Raw genomic sequence first — 26,731 nt, forward strand, 5'->3', positions numbered from 1 at the left:
TCCCAGCTGGGGCGGTGGGCCTGTTGGCACCAGGCATCAGACCTCTTTGCCCCGAGGAGCCTTCTGGGACTAGGATGACGGCAATGCCATTGTCTGCAGGTGCAACTCTTAACTTGGAGCCCAGAAAAAAAAGGAGAGCAGGGGCCTGGTGGTCTAGGTCCAGCTCCTCTCCCTGTAACTCTCTCTCCCCGCTTTCCCTCTTGTGGGGGCCAGCAGAGAAAACAGCTCCCCTCTTCCCAGCCACTCCACCCCTCCCCCACCCGAGGATCCCCAGGGAAGGCTCAGGGCTGTTTCATGGGGTGGAGCTGTCTTTAATCTGCTCCGTAAATGTTTTCTGGATTCTCATTAGAAACCATAATGTCCTATTAATAAATATGCTGATAAGATTTCATTTGGGGCTAAGGAAGGAAGAGTAGCTGGGATGATGTAGGGTGGGGGTGGTGTGCGGGGCTTCACCCCGGGGATCCCAGGGGAGAGGAGCAGAGCAGAACTCACCCTGTCGCCCTCCAGTCCTTGGGAAACCAGGAAGACTCGGTGCCAGGCCCTGTCCGTCATTCCCTCAGCACAGGCCCCCAGGGATCTGAGTCAGCTGCCACTGGGACCAGCAGATGCTCCACACTCCTCCACACCCCACCCCTGAATACCACCACGGGGCCTCACCCCAGTGACCAAGGTTAGTCACCAAAGCCTACGCTCATTTCTCATGCGTTCCTACCGCCGGCATCCACGCTGAACGCACTGGGATCTACACCAAGTGAGGCCTCCAAGACTACAAACTTCAGTGAGATACAGCGGGGAACTTTCAGACCATGGAGAGAAGCAAGGTATGTAAAGTGGCCAGCACGGAGCCGGCCCTCATAAATTGTGGCTATGAATACAGGTCCTGTCCTTGTGTGGCTCCTAGTCCAATGGGTGAGGGAGGCAGATGGGTGAGCAACTAAAATCCAATGCTGTGATAAAGGAGGAGTTTGGGTATAACAAAGGAGGGAGGGGCAGGCTGGGCGCGTGGGTGCCGCTCCATAGGTGTTCACAGATGCGGCCGCCGTGCCAGGCCTTCATGCCTCCCCACATCTCAGCCTGCCAAAGTCCTGCCACCCTTCAAGACCAGCTCCCCAGTTCTCCTATCTGCCCCTGTGGTCTCCCCCAGTGAGCCTGGATTCGGAGGCATTGGCATCTGTGCGCTGTTCCCTGGAGCAAGGCCGTGAGCTCCAGCTGATAATTCAAATGACATTCACTGACAGGCATCTGCACACTCACCCGGGCCACCTCTCCAACCTCCAAGCGCCAGTGGGTCCTTGACTCCCTACCCAGCAAGAGCCCTGGCCCCTCACTTCTTTCAAACTGCCTTGGCTGCTGCTGGCTGCTGGCTCACACCCCCGACTCATGGTTTCTTAAAGTCATTCAGATCGGGACCCCTGCATCAGCCAGCTTTGAGTGTCTGGGTTGGCCAAGTGGCCCCATTTTGCAGGGCTGCCTGTCTAACCCTCCTCTCACAGCTACCCTACCGCTGGGAGGAACCTTGACCCGAGCTGCTCCTATTCCCTTCCACCTTTGCCAACAAAACTCACGTTCGTAGCTCTTTGGCCTCTGACCCCAACTGGAGCACATTTGCACGGCACTTCACAGTTTGCAACCAACCCAGCCTTCTGTCGGTCACTTAGGCTCTGGACTTCTCAGGGCCAATCAGTCATCCATTCCTGTCTCCACCAAGCCGAAAGAGCAACTGTTCAGGTCCTGGCCCCTCTCCGTCACTTATTTGCTGGGAGGCCTTAGGTAAGTTGCTTCAGCTCTCTGTGCCCCGGTTTCTGTAAAATGGGAGCAATAATATTGTGGACATCACAGAGTTCTTGTGTGGATTCAAGGAGACAATGCATATAAAACACTTAGGACAACGCCTAGCACACAGTAAGTGCCCAATAAATGCCAGTGGTGATTCCCCAGCCTTCTCAGAGGTTTACACAGGCTATCTCCAAGCCCACGCTGTTGCTGCCCCACCTCCAGGCTTTTCCCCGGGCCCCAATTCATCTTATTCCCACTGTTCAAATTCTGTCTTTGGAATCAGACAGACCTGGTTTTATTTTTTGTGCCAGGGAGTATTTCTCTGAGCCTCAGTTTCTTTATCTGTAAACTGGGACTGTGGATCCCCACCTCAACAGGTTGATGTGAGGATCAAATGAGATGGGGGCCATCGAAGTGCTTGTCACAATGCTTGTCACATTTAAGGATTTATTTTGCCACATCCATAGAGCTCAGTATGAGGCTAGTTTGGCTTGGGCCCAAGGGTGGGGTGGGTACAAAGGGAAGAGAATGGCTGAGAAAACTAACATAGATGCCAAAGAGGCCCTAGCAAGGGTAGCGAAACTCAGCAAGACAGTGCCTGAAGGGCACAGCAAGCTTAGGCATGACACAGGCAGTGGGCACTGACAAGAGTGCTGATTTGATTCTGGGCCCAGCAGAAGCCACAACATGAAGTCTTGCAGAAATCTGGTCATTCTCAGTGGGACCCAGATATGGTTCCTGAAGGACTCAAACCTACAAGGAGGATATGAAGGAGAGACACTGGTTGGGAAGAGATTCCTTTGGGTGGCAGTGAGGAGGCAGAGGTTGAGGATACTGACAGCACCCTCTACCCAGAAACAAGTGAGGTGGTGGTCTGGGGGTCAAGGGCCAAAGGGCTTTCAAAAACCAATCCCTCTTTGTGACTAAGACCTGCCTGAAGAATTTTCTGGTGTCTGGTCTCTCCCTGGATGGACCTGGGTGGGCCCTCCCCGGATGGTGCTTGGGACATGGCAAGGTCTGAGACTGGAGGTGGGGAAATCAGGGAACCAGAGCCTGTTTGATGTGAGATATGCCTGAGCTTCAGCCTCCTGGATGCTATAGCAGCAGAGCGAGGGCAGACCTGGGCACTAGATGGCCTTGGGTACGGGAGGGTTGCTCCAGGAGCATACAGGCAGCTGCAAGGCCAAGGTCCAAACCTGGAAGCCAGGGGCCAGCCCACCTCAAGCCAGTCATCAGGGTTCTCCAAAGCTCAACTGGTCTCTAAGGAGCTGCTCTGATCAGGGAGTCATCAGTCTAGAACATTTATTAAGCACCAGACACTGGGGCTGGGAAAACAGAGGTGAATCCTTGCTTTCTGAGAGTTTGCATCTCTAAGCTGAGGTAATGGGGCACAGGCAGGGTGAGGGATGGAGATGGGGGTAGAGCTTTATCTCAGCTCTGACACTGCTTTGCATAATACAGACTTTCCCCTCTCTGAGCCCCAGCATCCTTGTCTGTACCCTGAGAGAAGGTGGGGGAATAGATGCTTTATAAGGGCATATGAGTCTGAAATGGTGAAGGGAGCTCAGCGGTCATGAGAGGGGATGAATAGAGCCCGGGGTTTCAGAGCAGACTCCTGAAAGGTGTCCTGTCCTTCAGGCTCCCTGGCCTTCCCGCATCTCCCAGGGAGGCCCTGCAGGCAGGACTACAGGGGCTGAGACCATATGCGAACCCCCCTTCTAGCCTTCCCTGCTGTGTAGTGTGGGCTGTCCAGACATCTGCTTGCCCACCAGGCCTGAAGCACTTAGGTTTCGGCCCACAGAGGAGCAGCCATGGAGAACTGATGTGGCTTTTTCCCTTCTAGGCCCCAGACCCTCTCTAGTGACCATAGGAGGCCAATTAGCAGAGAACAAAATGCTTCCTGCCCTGGGCCCTCACCTTCAACTGTCTGCATCTGCTCAAAGCTTAATGGTCATTTGATCTGCCTCTGGGGGGACAGAGGATGGAGCTTCCGTGGGCTGCCTGGCTCCAGGCAACAGCCTGGGTCCTGAGGGAGGCGGGGGAGGAGGAGCAAGGTGCCTGTGGCTGCTGGGGAAGCCCAAGATGGCAGGAATACAGTACACTCAGGGCCAAGGGCCAGCATCTGGAGCTGCTCCTGCTGCCTCTACCTGGGAACTGATGCTCCCCAGGGTCTCCTCTGAACCTGTGCAAGGCCCTAGCTGGGACCAAGCTGGTGGTGGGTGTAGCTGGGGGTGGGGGCGACAATGAGCCCTTAGGGCATCTTGGTTTAGGAAGCTGCCGAGGCCTGGACTTCTGAGGGACCCAGCCCTATGCTCTTGCAGGTGGGATGTGGTTAAAGGCCTCCATCCCACGCTTTCCAGGCTGGCCTGGAAAACTGGTTTGTCTGCCTGTGTGCTGTAGGGAAAATGCTCAGCTAGAAGGGAGAGAAGCTTGGTTCTGGTCGGGGCCCTGCCACTGATGGGCTGCTTTGTGGTTTCTCCATCCCTGGGCCTCAGTTTCCTCATCTGTCAAGTAAGAATCACTGCCCACCTTACAGAGTCAGCTGACACTGCTTGGAAAAGTGTCCTCAGAGAGCTCAGGTGAGTGGAAAGGCTAGAGAGGGGGGAACAGGGGGAAGGGGGAAGAGAAGCTGAGTCTGGAAAAGTGAAATCACTTCCTTAGAGGGGTATCCACTATGATGTCTCTCTCCTACCTCAATTTGAAACCCTGCCCTGACACTTATTGGCTGTGTGGTCTTGGGCAAGTCTCCCGACCCTTCCATACCTTAGTAAACCAGGCCTTAAATCAACCCTACTTACTGACCCTTGAGATAATGTGTATAAACGAGGTAAGCTTTGTGAAGCACCCAGCTAGGGTGAGGGAAGGGAGGGAGGAAGCACTGTCACGAGGAGGAAACGTCTGCAGGAGTCCTTAAGCACAGCTGCCACCAGCTACCAGCCCCAGACTCCACCCCCATGAATAATGAACTGATATTGATCCCATGGTTGGGAAATTCCCTGTGACCTGTGATAAAAATACACCCAGTCTGCGAGCCTCCAACTCAAGACTGGTTTGCACCAGCCAGAGCTGAGCTCATCTGCACACCCCTGCCCAGCCCGCAGCCCCCAGAGGGAGAGCTCAGTTGGACAGGGCATCAGAGACCAAGCGCCAGCTGGTGCCCACCGTCTCCTCCACTCCATGGCCAGGGACAAAGGGATCAAAGGAACAGGCTCATCCATGGCAGGAGCCCCTGTAGCCAGGCCCCCGGAAGAGGGGATAGAGCACAGACCTGGGTTTCAATCTAGCCTCCACCACTTCCTGCAAGTGCCTCGGTTTTGCCAGCTGTAAAATGGAGATGGTAATTCCTTCCTCACAGAATTAGTCCTAGATTCAAACAAGTTGAGGTATGTAAAGTAGCCAGTGCGGTGCCTGCCAAGAAGAGGTGCTCATTAAATAGCAGCTCAGGCCTTGCCATTCTCCCTTCTGTTGCCTTATCCTTGCTGTGAAACTCAGGACTGTTTCACAGAAGAATGACCCTGAGTGACTAGTTTTTTTCTAATAAGCCCTTATTGAGATATAATTCACAAACCGTAAAATTCACCAATTTAGACTGCACAATTCAGTGGTTTTTAGGAAATTCACAGTTGTATGACTATCACCATTATCTAATTTTAGAGCATTTTCATCAACCCCAAAAGAAATCCTATACCCAATTCCCATCTTCCCCACCCCATGCCTCTGACAACCACTAATTTACTCCCTATCTCTATGGATTTGCCTTTTCTGGAAATTTCATACAAATGGAATCATAGAATATGTGGCATTTGTGTCTGGTCTCTTCCACTTAGCGTAATGTTTTCAAACTTCATCCATGAAGTACAGCATGAAACTGTACTTTGTTCCTTTTCACAGCTGAGTAATGTTCCATCATATGGATAAACCACATTTTGTTTATCCATTATTCAGTTGATGACATTTGGGTTTTTTCCACTTTTTGGCTATTATGAATAATGCTGTTATGAAGCTTCATGTACAAGTTTCTGTGTGGACATATGTTTTCATTTTTCTTGGATATATATATATATATACACACACACACACACACACTCACACACACACATATATGAGTGACATTGTTGGATCATATAGTAATTCTATGTTTAATTTTTTGAGGAACTGCCAAATAGTTTTCTAAGGCAGTTGCACCATTTTATATTTCTACTAGCAGTGTATGATGGTTCCAATTTCTCCACATCCTTGCCAACCCTTGTTGTTAATTGTCTTTTTGGTTATAGCAATTGCAGTGTGTATGAACTGGTATCTCATTGTGGTTTTGATCTCTCTGATGGCTAATGATGTTGAGCATCTTTTCATGTGTTCCTGGCCAGTGGTATATCTTCCCTGAGAAATGATCTATTCAGATCATTTCCCAAGTTTTTAATTGGATTGTTTGTCTTTTTATTTTTGAGTTATAAGAGTTCTTTATTCCGAGTATAAATCCTTTATCAGATATATGGTTGGCAAATATTTTCTCCCATCTGGTGATGTGTATTTGTCTTTTTTGTTTTCTTGATGGTGTCCTTTGAAGCACAAAAGTTTTTAATTTTGATAAGGTCCAACTTGTCTATTCTTTCTTTTTCACTTGTGTTTTTGGTGTCATGTCTAAGAAACCATAAGAACCTAATCCAAAGTCACTGTTTTCTTCTAAGAGTTTTATACTTTTAGCTCTTACATCTAATATGTTTTGAATTAATTTTTTAATATGGTATGAGGTAAGGGTCCAACTTTATTATTTTGCCAGTTTTCCCACTACTATTTGTTGAAAAGACTATTCTTGTCCCCACTGAACTGTCTTGGCACTCTTGTTGAAAATCAATTGATTGTACACACAAGAGTTTATTTCTGGACTCACAATTCTATTCCATTTGTCTCAATGTCTATCCTTCTGTCAGTATCACACTGTCTTGATTACTGTAGCTTTTTAGTGAGTTTTGAAATCGAGGAAGTGTTCCAATTTTGTTCTTCCCTTTCAAGTTTGTTTTGACTATTCTGGATTCCTTGTAATTTCACATGAATTTTAGGATCTGCTTATCTATTTCTAAAAACAAAAGCTGGTTATTTTATAAAGATTGCACTGAATCTATAGATCAATTTGGAGCTCAATGCCATCTTAATATTAAGCCTTCTGATACATGAACATGTCATGTCTTTCCATTTATTTAGGTCTTCTTCCATTTATTTGAGCAATCTTTTATAGTTTTCAATGTATAGGACTTGTACTTCACTCATTAAATATATTCCTAGTTGTTTTTTATTCTTTTTGATGCTACTGTAAATGGAACTATTTTCTTAATTTCTTTTTCAGATAGTGCATTGCTAGTGTATAGAAATACAATTAATTTTTATATATTGATTTTGTATCTTGCAACCTTGCTGAACTTGGTTATTAGTTCTAATAGTGGTGTGTGTGTGTGTGTGTGTGTGTGTGTGTGTGTGTGTGTGTGTATTCCTTGGGATTTTCTCTGTAAAAGTCATACCATCTGTGAATAGAGATAATTTTACCTCTTTCCAGTCTGGATACCTTTATGAATATTTATTTCTTGCTTAATTGCCCTGGTTAGAACCTCCAATACAATGTTTAACAGAATTGGTAAAAACAGATATCCTTGTCTTGTTCCTGATCTTAGGGCAAAGCATCTAGTCTTTTACCATGAAGTATGATGTTGGCTGTGGGTTTTTGGTAGATGTCCTTGATCAGATTGAGGAAGTCTCCTTCTATTCCTAGTTTGTTTAGTGTTTTATCATGAAAGCTTGTTGGATTTTGTCGAAAAGCTATTTCTGTGTCCAATGATTGCATTTCATTTGTCCTTTATTCTATTAACATAGTGTACATTGACTCATTTTTGGATGTTAAGGCAATCTTGAATTCCTGGGATAAATCCCACTTTGTCTTGGTATATAAATCTTCTTATAAGTTGTTGGATTGTGTTGCTAGTTTTTTGTTGAGTATTTTGGGGTCTATATGCATTGGACTGTAGTTTTCTTGTGATGGTTTTGGTTTTGGAATCAAGGTAATACTGATGTCATAGAATGAGTTGGGAAGTGCTCCCTATTAATCTTTTATTGGGAAGAGATTGTGAAGAATTAGTATTATGTTTTCTTTATGTTTGATAGAATTCACTAGCAAAGTCATCTGAGTCTGAGCTTTTCTCTATGGGATTTAAAAAAATTACTAGTTCAATCTCTTGTTATAGTCTATTCAAAAATTTTTAATTTCTCTCACATAAGTTTCAGCGGTTTCCCTCTAGAAATGTGTCCCTTTCATCTAGTTTATTTAATTTTTTGGCATGTGGTTTTTCATAATATTCCTTCATATAGTCCTTTATATTTCTGTAAGGATGGTAGTCACGTCCTGCTTTCATTTCTCATTTTAGTAATTTGAGTCTTCTCTCTCTTTTTCTTCCTCAGCCTAGTTAATAGTTTGTCAATTCTGTTGATATTTTCAAAGAAACAACTTTAAATTTTGTTGATTCTCTCTATTGTTTTTCTATTCTTTATTTGATTCATTTCTGCTCTAATCTTTATTATTTCCCACCTTCTCCTGCTTGAGGTATAGTTAGCTCTTCTTTATCTAGTTTTTTAAGGTGAAAGATTAGGTTATTATTGTATTTGAAATCTTTCTTCTTTTCTAATATGGGCACTTACAACTATAAATATTCCTCTAAGTATTGCTTTAGATGCATCCCATACATTTTGGTATGTTGTGTTTCTGTTTTCATTCATCTCAAAGCATTTTCTTATTTCTCTTGCAGTCTTTCTTTGACCCATTGATTATTTAGGAGTGTGTTAATTTCTACACATTTGTGAATTTCCCAAATTTCCTCGTTTTATTGATTTTTAATTTATTTTCATTTTGAGTGGAGAACATACTTTGTATTATTTCAATTATTTTAAACGTATTGAGGCTTGTTTTATAATCTAATATATGATCTACCATGGAGAATGTTCCATGTGCACTTGAGAAGAGTATGTATATAGCTGTTGTTGAGTGGAGTGTTCTATAACTGTCTATTAGGCTGGTTAATAGTGTTGTTCAACTCATGTACATTTTTGTTGATCTTCTGCCTAGTTGTTCTATCCAATATTGAAAGTGGGGTATTGAAGTCTTCAAAAATTATTGTTGAATTGTTTATTTCTTCCCACAATTCTGTCAGTGTTTGCTTCATGTAATTTGGAGCTGTTTTATTAGTTGCATATACATGTATATTTTTTACACCTTCCTGATGAATTGACCCTTTTATCATTATAAAACATTATTTTTTTAGTAACAACTTGTCTTAAAGTCTATTTTGTTGATATTAGTATAGCTACTTCAGCTATCTTTTGCTTACTGTTTGCATGATATGTCTTTTTCCATCCTTCTATTTTCAACAAATTTGTGACTTTAAACCTAATATATGCCTCTTTTAGACAATATATAGTTGATCACGGATTTGCAAAATCCGTTTTGCCAATCTCTATCTTTTGATTGAGGCATTTAATTCATTTACATTTAATGCAATTACTGGTATGATTGGAATCATACCTGCCATCTGCTATTAGTTCTCTATACGTTTTGTGTCTTTTTTGTTCCTCTATTCCTCCATTACTGCCTTCTTTTGTGTTAGTTAGATATTTTAGTGTACCATTTTTATTCTCTTGTCATGTATTTCACCATGTATTTTTGAGATTTTATTTTTTAGTAGTTGTCCTGGAGATTACAATTAAGATCTTAATTTAAAGCATTCTAGTCTGGATTAATGCTAACTTAATATCAATAGTATACAAACTTTGCTCCCACATATTAATTCCCTGCTCCCTCCTTTGTGCTGTTATTGTAATATAAATTTCAATTTTATACATTATATGCCCATTAACACAATTTTATTGTTACCTTATGCCATTGTCTTTTAAAAATACTTTGCATAATTTATTTTTCTGTTCACACTTATAACTCCATTCCACATCCCCATCCCTCAGGAGTATATTCTAATTTAATGTACTTTTATGTTTGTTTGTGTGTGGGGTTTTTGTTGTACCATTGTCTTGTAAGTCAGAAGAAAAGCATTAAAAATGAAAATGCAATCGTATTGTCATTTATATACCTATGTAGTTACCTTTAATAGTACTCTTGATTTCTTTCTGTGGATTCAAGTTACCATGTAGAGTCCTTTCATTTCAGCCTGAAGAGCTCCCTTTAATATTTCTTGTAGGGAAGGTCTGGTGCTGAAATATCAGTAGGTAGGTCTAGCAATGGAATATCAGTTTGTTTGTTTTTTAAATCTCAGAATGCCTTAATTTCTCCTTAATTTTCAAGGATAGTTTTGCTGGACAGAGAATTCTTTCTTGGCAATCTTTTTCTTTCAGCAGTTTGATTAGTCATTCCACCTTCTTTCAGCCTCTGTGGTTTCTGATGAGAAGTTAGCTTCTCATAATCTCATCAGTCTTATTACTGATCACTTGTATGTGATTTTTCTCTTACTGCTTTCAAGTTTCTCTCTTTGTCTTTGACTTTTATCGATTGACTATGACATGTCTATGTGTGGATCTCATTGCATTTATCCTATCTGAAGTTCATTGAGCTTCTTGAATATGTAGATGGGTGTTGTATTTTTTTTTAACCAAATTTGGGACTTTGGATGATTATTTGTCTTCTGCTTTCTTTCTCTCTTCTACTTCAGGGACTACCATTATGCATGTGTTGATACACTTGATGATGTCACATGTGTCTCTGAAGTTCTGTTCATTTTGCTTCATTTTTTTTTTTTTATGTCTTCAGACTGGAAAATCTCAGTTTAAGTTCAAGTTTGCTGATTCTTTCTTCTGTCAGCTCAAATCAGCTGTTGACCCCCTCTAGTGAAGTTTTCATTTCAGTTACTGTACTTTTCAACTTGAGAATTTCTATTTGGCTCTTGTGTGTGTGTGTGTGTGTGTGTGTGTGTGTGCGTGTGTATGTGTTAAAATATACATAACGTAAAAATCACCATTTTACCCATCTTTTGTGGTAGCAAGTATAAATTTATTATACATATCTTTATTAAAATTTGGTTTTATTGTGGTAAAATATACATAACATAAAACTTACCATTATAACCATTTTAAGTGTACATATTATTGGCATTAAGTACATTCACATTGCTGTGCAGCCATCACTACCATTTATCTCCAGAAAACAATAACTCTCCATTCCTCCCTCTCTTCAGCTTCTGGTAACCACCATTCTACTTTCTGTCTCTATGAGTTTGATTACTCTAGGTATCTCACATAAGTTGAATCATACAATCTTTATCTTTTTCTGTCTGGCTTATTTCATTTAGCATAATGTCTTCAAGGTTTATCCATGCTACAGTATTTGTCAGAATTTCCTTCCTTTCTAAGGCTGAGTAATATTCCATTGTACATACATTTTGTTCATCCATTGATGGACATTTGGGTTGTTTCCATCATTTGACTATTGTGAATAATGCTGCTATGAACATAGGTGTACAAGTATCTGTTCAAGTCCCAGCTTTCAATTATTTTTGGTATATACCCATAAGTGGAATTGCTGGATCATATAGTAATTCTATTTTTATTTTTTTCTCTTACTGCTTTCCACAGCAGCTGCACCATTTTACATTCCCACCAGCAGTGCACAAGAGTTCTGATTTCTCCTCATCTTGGCCAATACTTATTATTTTCTGTTTTGTGATGTTTTGGTTTTGTTTTTTTTAAAAAAAATAGCCATCCTAATGGTTGTGAAGTAATGTCTCTTTGTGGTTTTGATTTGCATTTCCCTAATGATTAATGATATTGAACATCTTTTCATGTGCTTATTGACCATTTGTATATCTTCTTTGCAGAAATGTCAATTCCTTTGTCCATTTTTGAATTGGGTTGTTTTTTTTGTTGTTGTTGTTGGGTTTTAGGAGTTCTTTATATACTCTGGATATTAATCTCTTATCAGCTATGTGATTTGCAAATATTTTTCCTATTCTATAGGTTGTCTTTTCATTCTGTTGATAGTATCCTTTGATGTACAAAAGTCTTTAATTTTGAAGTCCAATTTGTCTATTTTTCCTTTGTTGCCTGTGCTTTTGGTGTCAATCCAATGCCATTAAGATTTCCTCCCATGTTTTCTTCTAAGAATTTTAGAGTTTTAGCTCTTATGTTTCGGTCTTTGATCAATTTTGAGTTAATTTTTGTATATGGTGTTAGGTAAGGGTCCAATTTCATTCTTTCACACATGGATGTCCAGTTTTCCTGGCACCATTTCTTGAAAAGACTGTCTTTTCCCCACTGAATGGTTTTAGCATCTTTGTCAAAAATCATTTGGCCATATACACTAGGGTTTATTTCTGGGCTCTCTATTCTAGTCCACTAGTCTATATGTCTGTCCTTATGCCAGTATTCCACTGTTTTGGTTACTATAGCTTTGTAGTAAGGTATGAAATCAGGAAGTGTAAGTACTCTGAATTTGTTCTTCTTTTTCAAGAGTATTTTGGCTATTTGAGCTCCCTGAACTTGCAATGAACTTTAAGATGCTTTTCCTATTTCTGAAAAAAACAAAACAACACAAACAAAAAAACACTGTTGGGATTTTGACAGAGATTGCATTGAATCTGTAGATCTCTTAGGGTAAATATTGTCATCTTAACAATATTAAGTCTTTCAATCCATGAACATGGGATATCTTTCACTTTACATGTCTTCTTTCATTTATTTCAGCAACATTTTGTTGTTGTCAATGTATGAGACTTTTGCCTCCTTGCTTAAGTTTATTCCCAAGTATTTTATCCTTTTTGATGCTATTGTTAATGGAATTGTTCCCTTAATTTCCTTTTTGGATTGTTTGTTGTCAATGTATAGACACATAATTGATTTTTTGTTATTGTTGATTTTGTATCCTGCAACTTTGCTGAATTTATTTATTAGTTCTAACAACTTTTTGTGGAATATTTAGGGTTTTCTACATATAAGATCATGTCATCTGCAAACAGAAATAATTTGACTTCTTCCTTTCCAATTTGGATGCCCTTTAATTCTTTAGGCATGATTTCCTCCAGTTTTTAAAAAACATACTCCTATATTAACCTTATATTCTACAACCTTGTTATAATTGCTTATTAGTTCCAGGAGTCTTTGTTGATTCTTTAGGATTTTCTATGTGGACAATTATATCACCTGTGAACAAAGACGTTTTTATTTCTTCCTTGCCAATATGTATTCTTTTTTTGGTCTTATTGCATTAGCTAAGTCTTCCAGTACAATGTTGAATGGGAGTGGTGAGAGCAGACATCCTTGCCTGTTCCTGATGTTAGGGGGAAAACATCTAGTTTCTCACCATTAATTATGATGTTAGCTGTAAGTTTTTTGTAGATGTTCTTTATCAAGAGAGTTTTTATCATTAATTTATCAAGTGTTTTTTCTGCATCTGTTGATATGATCATGTATTTTTTCTTCTTTAGCCTGTTGCTGTGATAGATTACATTAACTGATTTTTTAAAAAAATATATTTGTTTATTTATTTGGCTGTGTCGGGTCTTAGTTGTGACACGAGATCTTAGTTGTGGCATGTGGGATCTTTTGTTGTGGTGTGTGGGCTCTCTAGTTGTGGCACGCAGGCCCTAGAGCACACATACTTAGTTGCCCTGTGGCATGTGGGATCTTAGTTCCCCGACCAGGGGTCGAACCCGTGTCCCCTGCATTGGAAGGCAGATTCTTAACCACTGGACCCCCAGGGAAGTCCCTACATTAACTGATTTTTGAGGAGCATATTTTGTAATAGCTGATTTAAAGTCTTTGCCTGGTGAGTCCAACCTCTGTTCTTCAGGGACAGTTTCTTTTGGCTACTTTTCCTGTGTATGGGCAATACATTTTTTCTTTGTATGTATCATAATTTTTTGTAGAAAACTTGACATTTCAATACTATAATGTGGCAACTCTGGAAATCAGTTTCTCCCCCCTCCTCAGGGTTTGGTTTTGTTACTGCTTGTTTTAGTTGTTGTTGTTTGCCTATTTAGTGACTTTTCCTAACTAATTCTATAAAGTACATTTTCTGTCATATGTGGCTCCCGAAGTGAATGCTTGGTTAGCTTAGTGGTCACTAATGACTGAACAGAAATTTCCTTAAATACTTTGAATGAGTGATCATCAACCCTTTGATGAGAGGTTGTGTGTGTGTGTTTGTGTGTGTGTGCATGTGCGTGTGTGTGTCGGGTTACTCCTTCAATGCTCTAGCAGTTTGCAATTCTGCCTTTGCCATCACTTTCTACCTCCACCAAGCCCCAATGTCAGCCAGATGTGAAAAAGTAGGGCCTTTTCAGGTGTATTTGGTGCATGCACACAGCCCTGCAAATGCACATGGCCTCCTAGATCTTCAGGAATATGACATGTCAGAGCATTTCAAAGCCCCCTATGAACTTCTCATGCCCAAGATCTTCTTTTTAAGTTTTTTGACCAGATAGTCTCTCCTTTCCCCCAATTGGTACTGCTGCTGTGGTATTAAACAATTGTTACTGGTTGTTTTCAATAAATGCTCTAGGGGTAGGATCTTTTCCACTGAGTGAACTCTGAGCCAGGTCAAATAAAAACTCTGTGAATGATACTTTTCCAAGGAGCTGCTAGACAGGTCAAGTAGTGACAATTCTCTAGGAATTGGGCTTTTTGAGGATCTTCAAACCTGGTATGCTCCCTCTGGGTGTTGCTAAGCTGCTGGTTTTCCAGGCTAATATGGAGCTTGGGAGAAAGAGATGGGAATAGGACAAGTCCAAACCTCACAAATCTCACTGTTCTTACCAAGAATCAGCAGTTATTATTTTTTTTTCAAATAATGCTCCTCATATCATTGCAAACTTTTGGTTACTTTCCAAGGTTCTGGAAAAGTTGATTTTAACCATTTGTTCTGGAGTTCTTACTGCTTTTAAGGAGTAGCAGATTTTTGGATGCCCTTACCCCACCAGTCCAGATGTCCTGCTCTGAATGACTCTAGATAGACAGACATCTGTGAACGAAGCAACAGCATGCGCAAAAGATGTAGATATGAAAGTTCATGACTTATTTAAGACTGGCAAGTGACCCTGAGTGACTGGACCATATGGAAGGTGAGGAGGAAGTATATTATTCACAGCATTCTTCATGTTGCATGTAACTCAAATCCAACTGACATAGGCATCAGGTTTTTAAAAGAAGGATATTAATCAGCTCACAAAGTTGATAAGGTCATGGGTAGGTCTAGCTTCAGGCACAGCTGGATCTGGAGCCTCATGTAATCATTAAGACTCAGTCTTGAGCTCTTGTTCTCTCAGTTCTGCTCTCTTGTGGTTACTAGTTGGTGGCCAACAGGTCCACGTTAACATCCTCAAACTCCAAATTCAATGTAAAGAGAAATGATCTCTTCCCAACAATTCTTTCAAAAGTCCCAGAACTAAGTTTCTAAATTAATTGTGCCCATCTGTAAACTAATTGCTATGCCAAGGAAGATGGAGCCAGGTCTGAATCACATGCTCTTCCCTTTAGCCAAGAGTGGAGTCAGCCTCTAACTGAACCACAGAGACTGAGAATGGGAGTGAGGTAGTTCCTTAAGGAATATATAAATTATCTTACCAGAGGCTGGATAATTTACTGTATAGCACAGGGAACAGGGAACTATATTCAATATCTTATAATAACTATAATGGAAAAGAATCTGACAAAGAAAAAAAAAATATATATATATATAACTGAATCACTTTCCTGTATACCTGAAACATTGTAAATCAACGTTATTTCAATAAAAATAATAAAAAAGTTTTAAAAAGAAGTTGGATAATAAGGGCTAATCAAGCAAAAACAATAAATATACTCCATAGGAGGAGTGGTAGAAGCTGAAACTAGGAGACTCTAGAGAGAGCTTGCCATCTCAGGCATGCCCCCACAGCCCTGACAAACCACTCAACAAACATTAGTTGAGGATGTGCTTTGTGCCAGGGTCTGTGCTATGTACTGGGATACCAACCCTCATGGAGGTTCCAGTCTAGTTTTAGACACTCTCAACCTATAGCAAGTCTCCTGCTGAGACTTTCCTAAGACATCATTTTGTCCAAATCTTTAATTACCTAGACTAGAAAATTGGTACTCAGCAAATCAGTGACAGAGCTGGACCAAAGACCAGGTTGGCCTCTTTGTACTACAGACATGGACCACCTTCATTCTTCAACTTGTCTTTCCAAGCCACCTCTGGGAGCCTTCCCAGAGTCTCCCTACCCCTGCTGGTACCTCCAACAGAATACTAACTGCTCCTGGATTGACTCTAATTAACCCTTTCTTTGGGCTCAATGTTGAATTCTTTCCCTTGCTGTCTTGTCTTCTGTCCAGACCCAATATGTCTGCCTCCTGTCTCTACACTATTGGGTATCACAGTCTACCTTCTCTTGCTAACCATTAAGGCTCATTTGCAAATAGCCACTTTTACATGGGACCCTCTGTGGGCAGCCCAGAGGCAATGCTCAGGTATAGTATGAAACAAGGGGTGTTGGTCACACCCCACTCTGGGGAGCATGGAAATCCCTCTGATCCCCCCTCTCAGGGGAACTCCCTGATGGGCAGAGCCGTCACTCTTCCCACTCCTGACCTAACCGACGAGAAGAGATGTAAAGAAGAGGCCACAGAATCACCCTGAGTGTTACCTGAGTAAACAGACTCTGTCCTCCTCAGGACCTGGATCTCTCCAGGCCCATCCATCAGTGAGGTCATCTGTGCATGCTCTGCAGCAGGGCAGGGCAGCTCTGGCCCTTGCTTTTATTGATTGATTTCATTGAGCTCTATGAAGCAGCAGTTTTTTCTGTTTTTCCAAATGCTTTATTCCCAGCATTTAAACCAATGCCTGGTACATATAAGGTGCTTATTAAATATTTGTTGAATAAATAAATGAATGGATAGTCCTGACTAATCAGAATTTTAGGCAGTGTTTTAGTCATACAAAATCAGAACCAGGAAGTTACTTAGACCACTTCATCTAACTGCCCACTCTCATTTGACAGGTGGGAGACTGAGGCTCAGAGAGGGAAAAGGACTTGCCCAAAGTCACAGAAGGCGTTAGTTTAGTCAGAAATCAGTACTTCAACCCATAGAATCAGGGAACCTTCCATGGGCTGTTTTCTTGGTACCTATTGTCTCCTACAAGGAAGCACACAGCTGAGCCTCTCCCCTCACCCCCATCATCCCCTGCCCTGCCCATCTGTCTACCTCAACTTCCCACTCTGCATCTCATGGGGTTGGGGTTGGGGTCTGACCCTGAGGCAGTGTTGCTTCAGCTCCACGGGGGCTCCCTTAGGAGTACCCTGCCCTGTGGCTCTTTCTTGGAGGTGGAGGACCAGCTATGGTTGAGGGGAACTATGACCAACTGTGGAGATGAGGAGAAGGGAGTGGTCATGTGGGGTGAGGGGAATAGGGTGGTGATGAGTAGCGGGTATTGACAGCCTGCTTCATCCCAGGCATCACACTAGGCATCTCATATTCTCTCACTTATCCTTAACACTTTGAATAAGTAAGTATTCTTTTCCTCATTTTGCAGATAGGAAGCTGAAACTCAGAGAAGACAAGTGACTCGCCTAAGGTCACATAGCCAGTAAGCAGCAGAGCAAGGATTCAGATCCAGGACTGTTGGCCACTAGAGTCTGGAGTCTTTCTTTTATGTTGTCTCCAACCATCTCTCAGGATACTCCAATTCTAGACTGGGTCCCATTCAGGGGCTCAGAGCTGAAAGCCCCTCTTTCAGACCCTTATGTACATACCCTGCGGGAGCAGCAGGTCTGGACCAGGCCATGGTAGGCGTGGAACTCCAGCAGGAATGTCAGCTGGCTCCTGTGCTGCCTGACCCAGGACTTCCTTTCTCTCTGTCACAGGCCTGTAGAGCTGGGCTTATTTTCAGGGCTGGATGAGTGGATTTTTCCCCATGGAGTGTGGATAGTCCACATTTGAGCCAAATGGAGGCCCCTCCCTCCCATAGGAGAAAAGGGGAAAGGGGGAAGGGGAGCAGAGCAGCCTTCCAGAAGGGATAGCCTTGCTGAGTTTCAGCCTAATATCCTGGAGCTATTCCTAGGTAGATTGTGGTCAGTGGAATTATGCTTTTATCAGGCTGCTGGGAGTTTCAATAAAATCTTTATGGCCGGGAAAGTTCTCTTTATGGAAATCAGATTATTGAAGTGCCTGCTGGGGGGAGGGCTTCACCAGCCTGCCTTGCTCCCCACTGCCTCCCTCCTCTCCTTCAGAACAGCTCCCACACTCAGTTCCTTCCCTTCCCTCCCCACAAGCCCCCAGCTCCCAGGGACATTTGAGCTCCTCAAGCTGAGACATGAAGAGGGCTTTGGCAGGTAGAGGGGCACTGAAAGGGCACATTAAAGGTGCTAGTGGGACTGCAAAATTAATGCTGCAAAATAGCCCACTCCCATTCTCCCACTGTCACCCCCATTGAAGAGCCCTGGTTTTGCCATTTCTGGGTCAATCTTCCTCTGCTCTTGGCTCCTTCTGTTGGCAGACCCAAGATTCTGGGCCTTAGCACACAGCTGAGCCCCTCCCCCCCTCCCCCCCCCATCCCTAGCCCTGCGCATCTGTCTAGAGAGCCTTCCTGCCCAGCATCTTGTGGGGCTGGAGTTTGGGTTGAACCCCAAGGCAGTGTTGTTCCAGCTCTAGGGGAGCTTTCTTGAGAGTGCCCTGCCCTGTGGCTCTTTCTTGGGGGTGGAGGAGCAACTATAGTTGAGGCCCCCACACTCCACCCCATAAACCGCCTGCTTGGGGAGGGCCTGCCCTAGGAGGTTTTCCTTGTGGCTTTCTAGGAGGTTTTAATTTAGCAAAAGGAAAGTGGTTTGGGTCAAATGGTCTCTTTCAGGGCTAGAATCTTTAAAAAGCCCTCTGAAATGTGGTGCTTTTGCCTACCCAAGCTCTCTCACTGCCTGCATCCCAGCATCCTCCCTGGGAGATCTTCCATTAAGTTTCTAATTCAAGAGGCATCCTGTCCTCCGAGGAATGATTGAAGGACCTGGAAAAGAGAAGACTGAAGGGGCCAGAGGCTTTGTGTTCAGCCCGTTGAAGGGCTGTCATGGGGCAGAGGAAGCCGATGTGTTCTGCGTGGTTCCAGCAGTAGAGCTAAACCATGCCCCTGTTGGTATTTTTACCCTATTATCATCTGGAATCATCCAAACAACAATATGAGGTAAGGAGTATTGTCCCCAGTTTACAGATGAGGAAACTAAGACCCAGGTCCACAGAGCTAGGAAGGGGCAGGGCTGCCTTTCAAAGCCAGGTCATCTGACATCAAATCTAGCATTCTCCACATCCTGACCAATGGACAAAGGCAACAAAGTAGGCAGCATTGAGTTCTGCGTAGGCGGCCCTTTGGAGCAACCCCAGCCAGCAGCCCCAACGCCACCCATGCACCGATTTCAGCAACTGCCTGGAACCCACTCCCTGTTGGATCCCATCTCTCCTCCACCCTGGCCCTGCTCTAGACCTGTACCCCAGCTTTGCATCTGCCCCTGGCAATTCTCTTTGCCTGGGGGCAACACTCATTCTCCCTAATGGACTTGCCCTCAGACTTTCCTCACTTTAGACCTCTCAGAACCGAACCCAGCCCAGGTAGTTTGCCTTGTGCTCCCATCCTGTCCACTCCCGACCTCTTGATTTGACAATAAGGAAGAACTTTCTAACAGAGCTGTCCAAGGATGGACAGGTGGGGCTGGCTGCTCAGGGCCCAGGCATTGGGTTGGGGTCTGTCCGAGCTGGGGATCCTTCCAGTGATTTCTCTTGACTTAGGTATGCATTTTTCTGTGAGCCCTTCTATGATTGTGCCCAGGTTTTACACTCACCCTCTTGTTTCCCATTCTTTCTCTCTCTCCCAACCTCAGTCTCTCTTATTTGCCCTTTTCTATTTATTCTTTTCTCTTATTCTCTCTTTATCTTTCTCTGTGCATTTTTACCTCTCCCTCCTTCTCTGCACCTCTCTGTTTCTACTTCTGCTTTTGTTTGTCTTCCTTCCCTTAATCCCAGTCTCTCTCTGTCTCTCCTCTCCCTCTCCTGCCCTCCCTCTCTCATACTTATCTCTCTTTTCTTTGTCTCTCTAGCTCAGTCTTCCATCTCTTTCACTTTTACTCTAGGTCCCACTGTATTCTCCTCTCTCTCTCTCTCTCTCATATTTTTCCATTTCTCTGACTTTGCCTCCCCTGCCCCAACCCTTCCCTTCAGAGCCTCCCCTGACTGAGGGCCTGCTCTATTTGCCACAGCCTGCCTTCCTCACCTCTCTTCCAAGGAACCACCTATGTCTTCTGTGTTTCTCCAGTCTCAAGCTGTGACATCTGTGGCAGCTGATACTGGGGAGCTTGACGTGAGCAAGATCATCTTGGCCCCTGGGAAGCTACAGGAAACCTTGGGCCCTGCAACTTCTCTCCAAAAAGGAGGAAGTGATATCTTAGCTTCCTTCAGGCCCCAGCTGGAGCTTCTGGTTGTCTCAGAAACTGAAGGATTCAGGAATGAGTCATTGACACTTAAGAAGCCCTGTCTTTGTGTCCAGCTCCACCGTGGACACTCTTTGTCCATGTCTGGAAGCCACTCCTCCCTTTTGAAACTCACTTCAGTTCTGGCCTCCCCCTCATTCCAGACCAGCTTGAAGCCTGCTCCTGAAGGAGCAGAGAGAAGCTCAGTGTTGCTGGAGTCTACAGTCGGGGATGGCTACTTGGGTGGGGGATGGGAGGAGATGTCAAGGGATGAGACTGGGGAGGTAGACGGGGGCCAGGCCAGGTAAGGAGTTTGGACTGTATCTTGAGGCTACTGGGAGATATTGAAAGTTCTTAAGCAGGAGAAAAGAGATGATCTATCTGTAATTTACAAGGTCACTCTGGCCACTGGGAGGATTCTGGATTATAGAGGAGCAAGAGTGGAAGCAGGGAGACTGTTGAAAAGGATGTTGTGTAGTCTAAGTAAGAGGCAATGGAGGCTTGGGCCAGGGTGGCGGCAGTGGATATGGAGCGAAACGGACTTTTTCTGGTATATCTAGAATGTAGCAGCAATGGGGCTTGGGGGTTGATTAGCTGGAGGCATGGTAGAGAGGGAGGTGTGAAAGCAAATTCTGCCTTGCACAGTTGGGTGGCTAATGATGTCTGTCATTGGTGCGGAAATCACAATAGGAGGAACAGTCTGCAGATTAGTTGAGTTCTAGATTGACCATGTGGAATTTGAAGTGCTCGCGGACCATCCAGATTGAGAGAGCGGTCAGGCAGTGGCAGATCCTGGAGCTCCGAAGGTAAGTCTGGAAGGGGCTAGAGATGTGAGGGATACAAGCAAAGAGACAGGCAGTAAAGCCACGGGAGTGGGTGAGCTGGCCCTGAGCACGGACAGAGCATAAGAGGAGAGGGCTAAGGTTAGGGTCTGGAGAGACTTCTAGAATGAGTAGAGCAAGAGAAAATCTGTCAAGAAGACTGAGCAGGGTTGGATCAGAGAGGCAAGAGGACATTTAGAGAATGCAGGGGCAGAGAAGCCAAGGGAAGAGAGTGTCACCAAAAGGAGAGGCTGACCAACTGTGTCAAATGTGAAGTTAAATATGAGGAAAAGGAAGTGTCCAGCAGATTTGTGATTAGAAGGTCTTTGGTGACTTTCGTAAGAGAATTTTTCAGCAGCGATGGGCATGGTGATTGGACTGCAGTAGTTGAAAGGTGTGGACAGCTGAGTGTGTCTGCCCTAAATTCTGTCACATTCCACTTCTCTGTTTAGGATTGAAGAGGACCCAGCAAGCTTCCATTGCTTTCCACGATACTCAGGTCTCCTGCTGCCTCCCCCATTCCTCTACACACACACACACACACACACACACACACACACACACACACACTTCCTTGCTTCTTTTTGCTTCAGCAGACTGAATTCTAGGGCTTCCCACCCCCCACCCTTTCCCACTTCAGACTCAGAAATAAATTGCTCACTGCCCCAATGCTGAAACCTTATCTGGTCTGGTAAAAATGTGTGTCTGGAGCAGCTGAGCTCCACATTTCAGCCAAGGGGGTGAGCTGGCCGCTGGCTGGCTTGCCTGAAGCCCGGAGTGGGGGCAGTGGTGGGAGATGGAGAGGAAGACACAAAGCAGAGACTAAGATGGGTGTGAGGAGCCAGGAAGGGGAGGGGAATGAGGAAAGAGGATGGGGAAGTGGGAATGCCATAACTGTAAACACTTTCTGGAGTCACAGATTTGCATTTAAATCTTGGCTTCACTACTTCCTACCTCCGTGGCAAATAATTTTCTTCTCTGAGCCTCAATTTGCTCATCTACAAAATGGGTTTAATAATAATAATACCTACCTCACTGGTGCTCTTCATTAGGCAGAATATCTTCTTATTATGACTATCATTCTTATTCTTATTTCAGGATGGAGCTGGTGTTGGGAGAAGGCCAGGCAGCTCTCTGGGGACCTTGCCTGGGCTAGGAAAGAAACCACCCAGGGAGGGCCTGTAGTCTCTTCTTGGATTTCCAGGGAAGGCTCAAAGGAGTCTAACAGAGGTAGGAAGAGGCAGCAAAGATGTACTAAGAATCAAAGCATGGTCATTAGGCCCCAAGCTCAGCAGTTCCTGCAGTCCTTTAGCTTTGGCCCAGAGACAGCCTCCAGAAGGGAAGGCAGCCCAGCTTCCCTCAGCTGCACACCAAGGCTCACCCATTTTCAGGCCTAACTCCGGTGAACCATGACCATAGCTTTGCACAGAAACCTCCAGCCAGCTGCTTGCCACATGCCGCCTGGGTTTCAGGGTAGGGGGAGCTTCTGATGCCGCAGGAGGGCAGGGAGGCCAGAGGAGCTCACTGCACCTCACCCTCGACCCCCTGCCCCCATGAGCTAGATGTAGAGGCCAGTCCTGCATTCAGGCCTAGTGCTGACCATCCCTAGCTTCCCTTGCCCCTGGACCCACAGAATCCTGAGGAAATTCCAATGCATGTCTGCCCCCTGTGCTGACCGCCCCCCCAACTCCTACCCCTAAACCCACCCTTGTGCCTTGTCAGGAGGTTTCAGCAAAAGGAGATCTACTGCTGAGGGGATCATGGTTGATGGAAAAAATCCATCACGACTCTGGGGTGGCAGGAAGTGGAGAATTGAGACACACTCTTCAGGTTGGGGGGGTGCCACCTCCTCCTGATTGGCATGGCAGGAAATTGGGGCCTGGAGCAGTGCAGAAGCCAAGCCAAGAGGATGTCAGGGCTTCTCCAGGGGCTGTGGGCTAGAAGGCAGCAGTGGTAGACCGTATGGATGCAATCAAGCTTGTTATGACCTCATGGGGAGAAGGGGGAACCCCAGAAGTGAGGGCTTTGGGCTTCGTCCTCACCAGTGGGGGAGGGAGAGGATCTGTGTGGGGATGATCATGGAGCATTTAGTGGGGTGAGTGAGAAGTATGAAGATGGATGAGTCAGAAGAGATGGGAGAAGCTAAAGGGGCAGCTTCAGGAAAGCAGCCGTCTTCTGTTGACTTGGACTCAAAGCTTTAGGAGGACCAGTCTGGGAATCAGGTGCTGGGGAGGAGCTCCCAGCCCCCCACTTCACGGGTTCCAAGTGTAGCTCTTGCTTGGAAAGGCCGGGGCAGCAGCATGTGGCAAGTTGGGTTTTAGATGGGTTCTGGTCCTTGCTTATAGCATGAGGTTGGTAAGCCAGGTAAGCTGGCAAGGCCTCTGGGTGGGAGCCCCACAGGATCCAATGTTGGAAGACTGGGTCCTTATGGATGATCCTTTGAGGAGGTCTGCAGGACAGAGCAGGAAAGGCGGAGTCCACGACTCAGTGCGGGAGGACTGGGAAAGGGCTGAAGCCCAGGTCCCATAAGGAGCTGATGAAGGAGCTGGAGCTTCCTGGCATCAAGCAGAGAAGGCAGGGGAATGTGATCTCTGTTGTAAAAGCTCTGAAGGGCTGTCGTGGCCAGAGAAAGCAGAGGGAACGGATAGTGTCAGTGTGGCCTCAGGGGGCAGAGACTCCTGGGAGAAAGTGGCAGGGAGCCAGAGCACTTCACCTCAATCCAAGAAAGAATTTTCTGAACAGCTGTCCACGCTCAAAACTGGGGAAGAGGGAGGTAGTGAGTGTCCCATCACTGGAGGTGTGTAAGCCAGGGCTGGATGACCACTTTGTGGAGATTCAAAGAGTAGATGGGGTGGTCCCTTGGCATCCTCCGGCTACCCTGTCATGACAATCTCTGGCTCCATGACCTAGATGGGCTAACTCTGTGAGATGGAGTCCAAGGAACTAGTACTCACTCTTCGAGTTCTCTGAGGGGCTGTGACTTGAGTTTGTACCTCCCAGAAACTTAGCTTGGTGCAGTAGCATCATGTGGCCGTTTATTATGTGGCTCTGCTAGTCTCTATCTGCCCCACTGGCCTCCAGCCTCTCATGCCATCATCATCTCCCCACATTGAGTATAGTGGACATGTTTAATGATCCCTTTTTTCATTCCACATGGCTCCTAACAGCTTCATATGTAGCTCAACTCATAAGGCCATGATTGGTTCCAACTTCATGGTCAATTGAAGGGATTCTCAAGGATAATTTTGACTATCTGCAATTGTGCCTTATAGGCTGACTTGAGATGCTGTGCCCATGTAGAGCACTGCTTCTCTGACTGCTGAATAATGCTGCAAGGCACAAAGCAGTACGCTGGGGTGAGAATGGTTTGAGGCCTGGACAGAAAGCATATCTTTCTGGATGCCTGGGGCTTCCATCCCTCTCTTAACACAGGCCTAATCACCCTCCTGGATTGTCCCTACTCCTTAGCTAGAGATCCTGTTTGCTCTGCTTTCTAAAAAATCCAGAATCCAAACAATTTTTTTACCCCTCACAACTTCTACCTTGGTTCAAGCCACCATCACCTCTCATGGGACAATCCCCAGAGCCTCCTTACTTCTTTCTCAGTGTTCACTCCTGCCCTCCATGTTCACCTCACAGTTGCCCTTGTATTTCTGTTAAGACATAAGTCAGATCCTGTCACTCACCTGCTCAAAACCCTCCAATGGCTCCATTCTCCTCAGAACAAAAGCCAAATGACTTACAAGGACCCCCAAGATCTGTCCCCCAGGCCACCTCCCTGGCTCCTCTCCCACTGCTCCTTATTGTTCATCCCAGTCTACTTTCCATTCTCCATACCCACAAAGTACACACCCAACTCAATGCCTTTGCTCTTCTCTCTACTGGAGATACAGTTTCCATAGAACTTGATATAATACACTCATACCCTTCAATCTCTGCTCCAATGTCACCTTAATGGAAACGCCTTCTCCCTAACCACGTGAAATAGAATAGTAACTCTGTCAACCTATCCTACCCAGCACCTTACCCCTCTTAACTGCCTTTCTTTTCTCCATATCATGTCTCACCATTTGTATCCTTATTCATCTATTGCCTTTATCTGACCACTAGACTATATGGCAGGGTCTTCTGTTCTCTGCTATATCCCCAGTACCTAGAACAGTGTCTGGCATGTAGTAGGTGCTCAATAAATATTGAATGACTGAGTGGTTAGAACACACCCCTGTAAGCCCACCCCAACACTGGAGGTCCCCTCTGTGCTTCTTATTCTCTAATGACTTGCTGGGCACTGGGCTCAACGTGACTGTGCCTGTGGAAGCTGACAACTTAGCCTTAGCTGACACCCTAGCCTCACCCTCCTATCCTCCTGATGTCTGCTTTCTGCCTGCCTGGTCCTCTGGCCTGGTATCATCACCTGTGAGACCCAGGACTGTGGCCAGGTGCCTCCTGGCCCATTGGGCTCTCAGGCCTGGAACTTGGCAGGCAGGCCTACTCTGCATGCTGCCACCACCGATGCCATATCAACCAAAGGCACCTGATGACTTGCCCAGCAAGCCCCACGAGAAGTGGACAAAAGAGGGTTGGGGGAGGATTTGAAGTTTATGCTGTCTGAGCCTCCCCGTGTAGAGGCAAGCCTAGAACTCTGAGCTCTAGAAGGAAGCAGCTCCTACCTCCACGGGCATGTCTGGTGTTATGCAGAGTTGGAGAAGACACTGGAGAAGGGACAGGACAAAGATCTGGCTCTAGAGGTTCAGAGAAAGCCTGCAGGGGAAGCAGACACAGGGCTTGTCAGTGAGGATGAGAGACAGCCAGATGGCCAAGAGTTTGGGGTTCAGGGACTCTGTTCCTGGGGCAGTGACTGGGCCCGAGGCACCCAGAAGGTAACCTGGCAACAAAATCAGGGCCCCATACAGAGAGAGCAGGCTGCCTTGAGTGAACGGGATCACTGCAGTTCACACTGTGGGCAGAGAGGGGAACTGAGTGGATGGATGTGTATTAAGAACCAGAGAGAGAACTTCCATTGAAAGAGTGTCAACCACTCTATTAGACACTTTACCTGCCTTTTTATCACAGCAAATCTATGAAATATGCATAATAATTCCCATTTTACACATGAGCAAATTAAAACTCAGACTTGAAATGACTTGCCTGGGGTCACAGGTATGAAATGGAAGACCCAGAAAATGCCTTCTGACTCCTGGTCCATGGCTCTTTCTATCAAATATGTGTTGAGCACACACTGTAGTGTGCAAAGTGGAGTATGCGCTTTGTACACATTGTCTAATTTGAGCATCATGACAGCCCTATGAGGTAGGTGGGTGTCGTGCCTATTTTAAAACTTAGAAAACTGAGGCTCAGAACTGGTTAATGGACTTGACCAGGTAGTGACAGGTGAGGCTTAGTTTTAAGCCAATGTCTGTCACATTCCAAGTCCATACTTTTTTATAGTATATTCCCCAATAAATGTTCGATAGAAAGAGAAAGAAAATAGAAAGAAAGAAAGAAAGAAAGAAAGAAAGAAAGAAAGAAAGAAAGAAAGAAAGAAAGAAAGAAAGGAAGGAAAGAAGGAAGGAAGGAAGGAAGGGAGAAAGGGAAAGGAAAGGAAAGGGAAGGGAAGAGAGGGAGGGAGGGAGGAAAGGGAAGGGAAGGGAAGGAAGAAAGGAAGGA

The 26,731-nt window shown here is 44.8% G+C and overlaps 1 long non-coding RNA gene across 2 annotated transcripts in view; it reads left to right on the plus strand.

Moving 5' to 3' along the window:
• Positions 1–705: 705 nt before the first annotated feature.
• The window catches only part of LOC112062360 (uncharacterized), a 40,648-nt gene continuing 14,622 nt past the window's right edge, over positions 706–26,731 (plus strand). The window contains exon 1 of one of the 2 annotated variants that reach the window (XR_002890682.2): positions 706–824. This is a non-coding gene — a long non-coding RNA (uncharacterized lncRNA). Of the gene's footprint in view, positions 825–4,269; positions 4,359–26,731 lie in introns of those variants that run through there. The other variant, XR_008616384.1, reaches the window with a different exon arrangement.

Source organism: Physeter macrocephalus, chromosome 21 (assembly GCF_002837175.3).
Source record: "Physeter macrocephalus isolate SW-GA chromosome 21, ASM283717v5, whole genome shotgun sequence".
NCBI lineage: Eukaryota > Metazoa > Chordata > Mammalia > Artiodactyla > Physeteridae > Physeter > Physeter macrocephalus.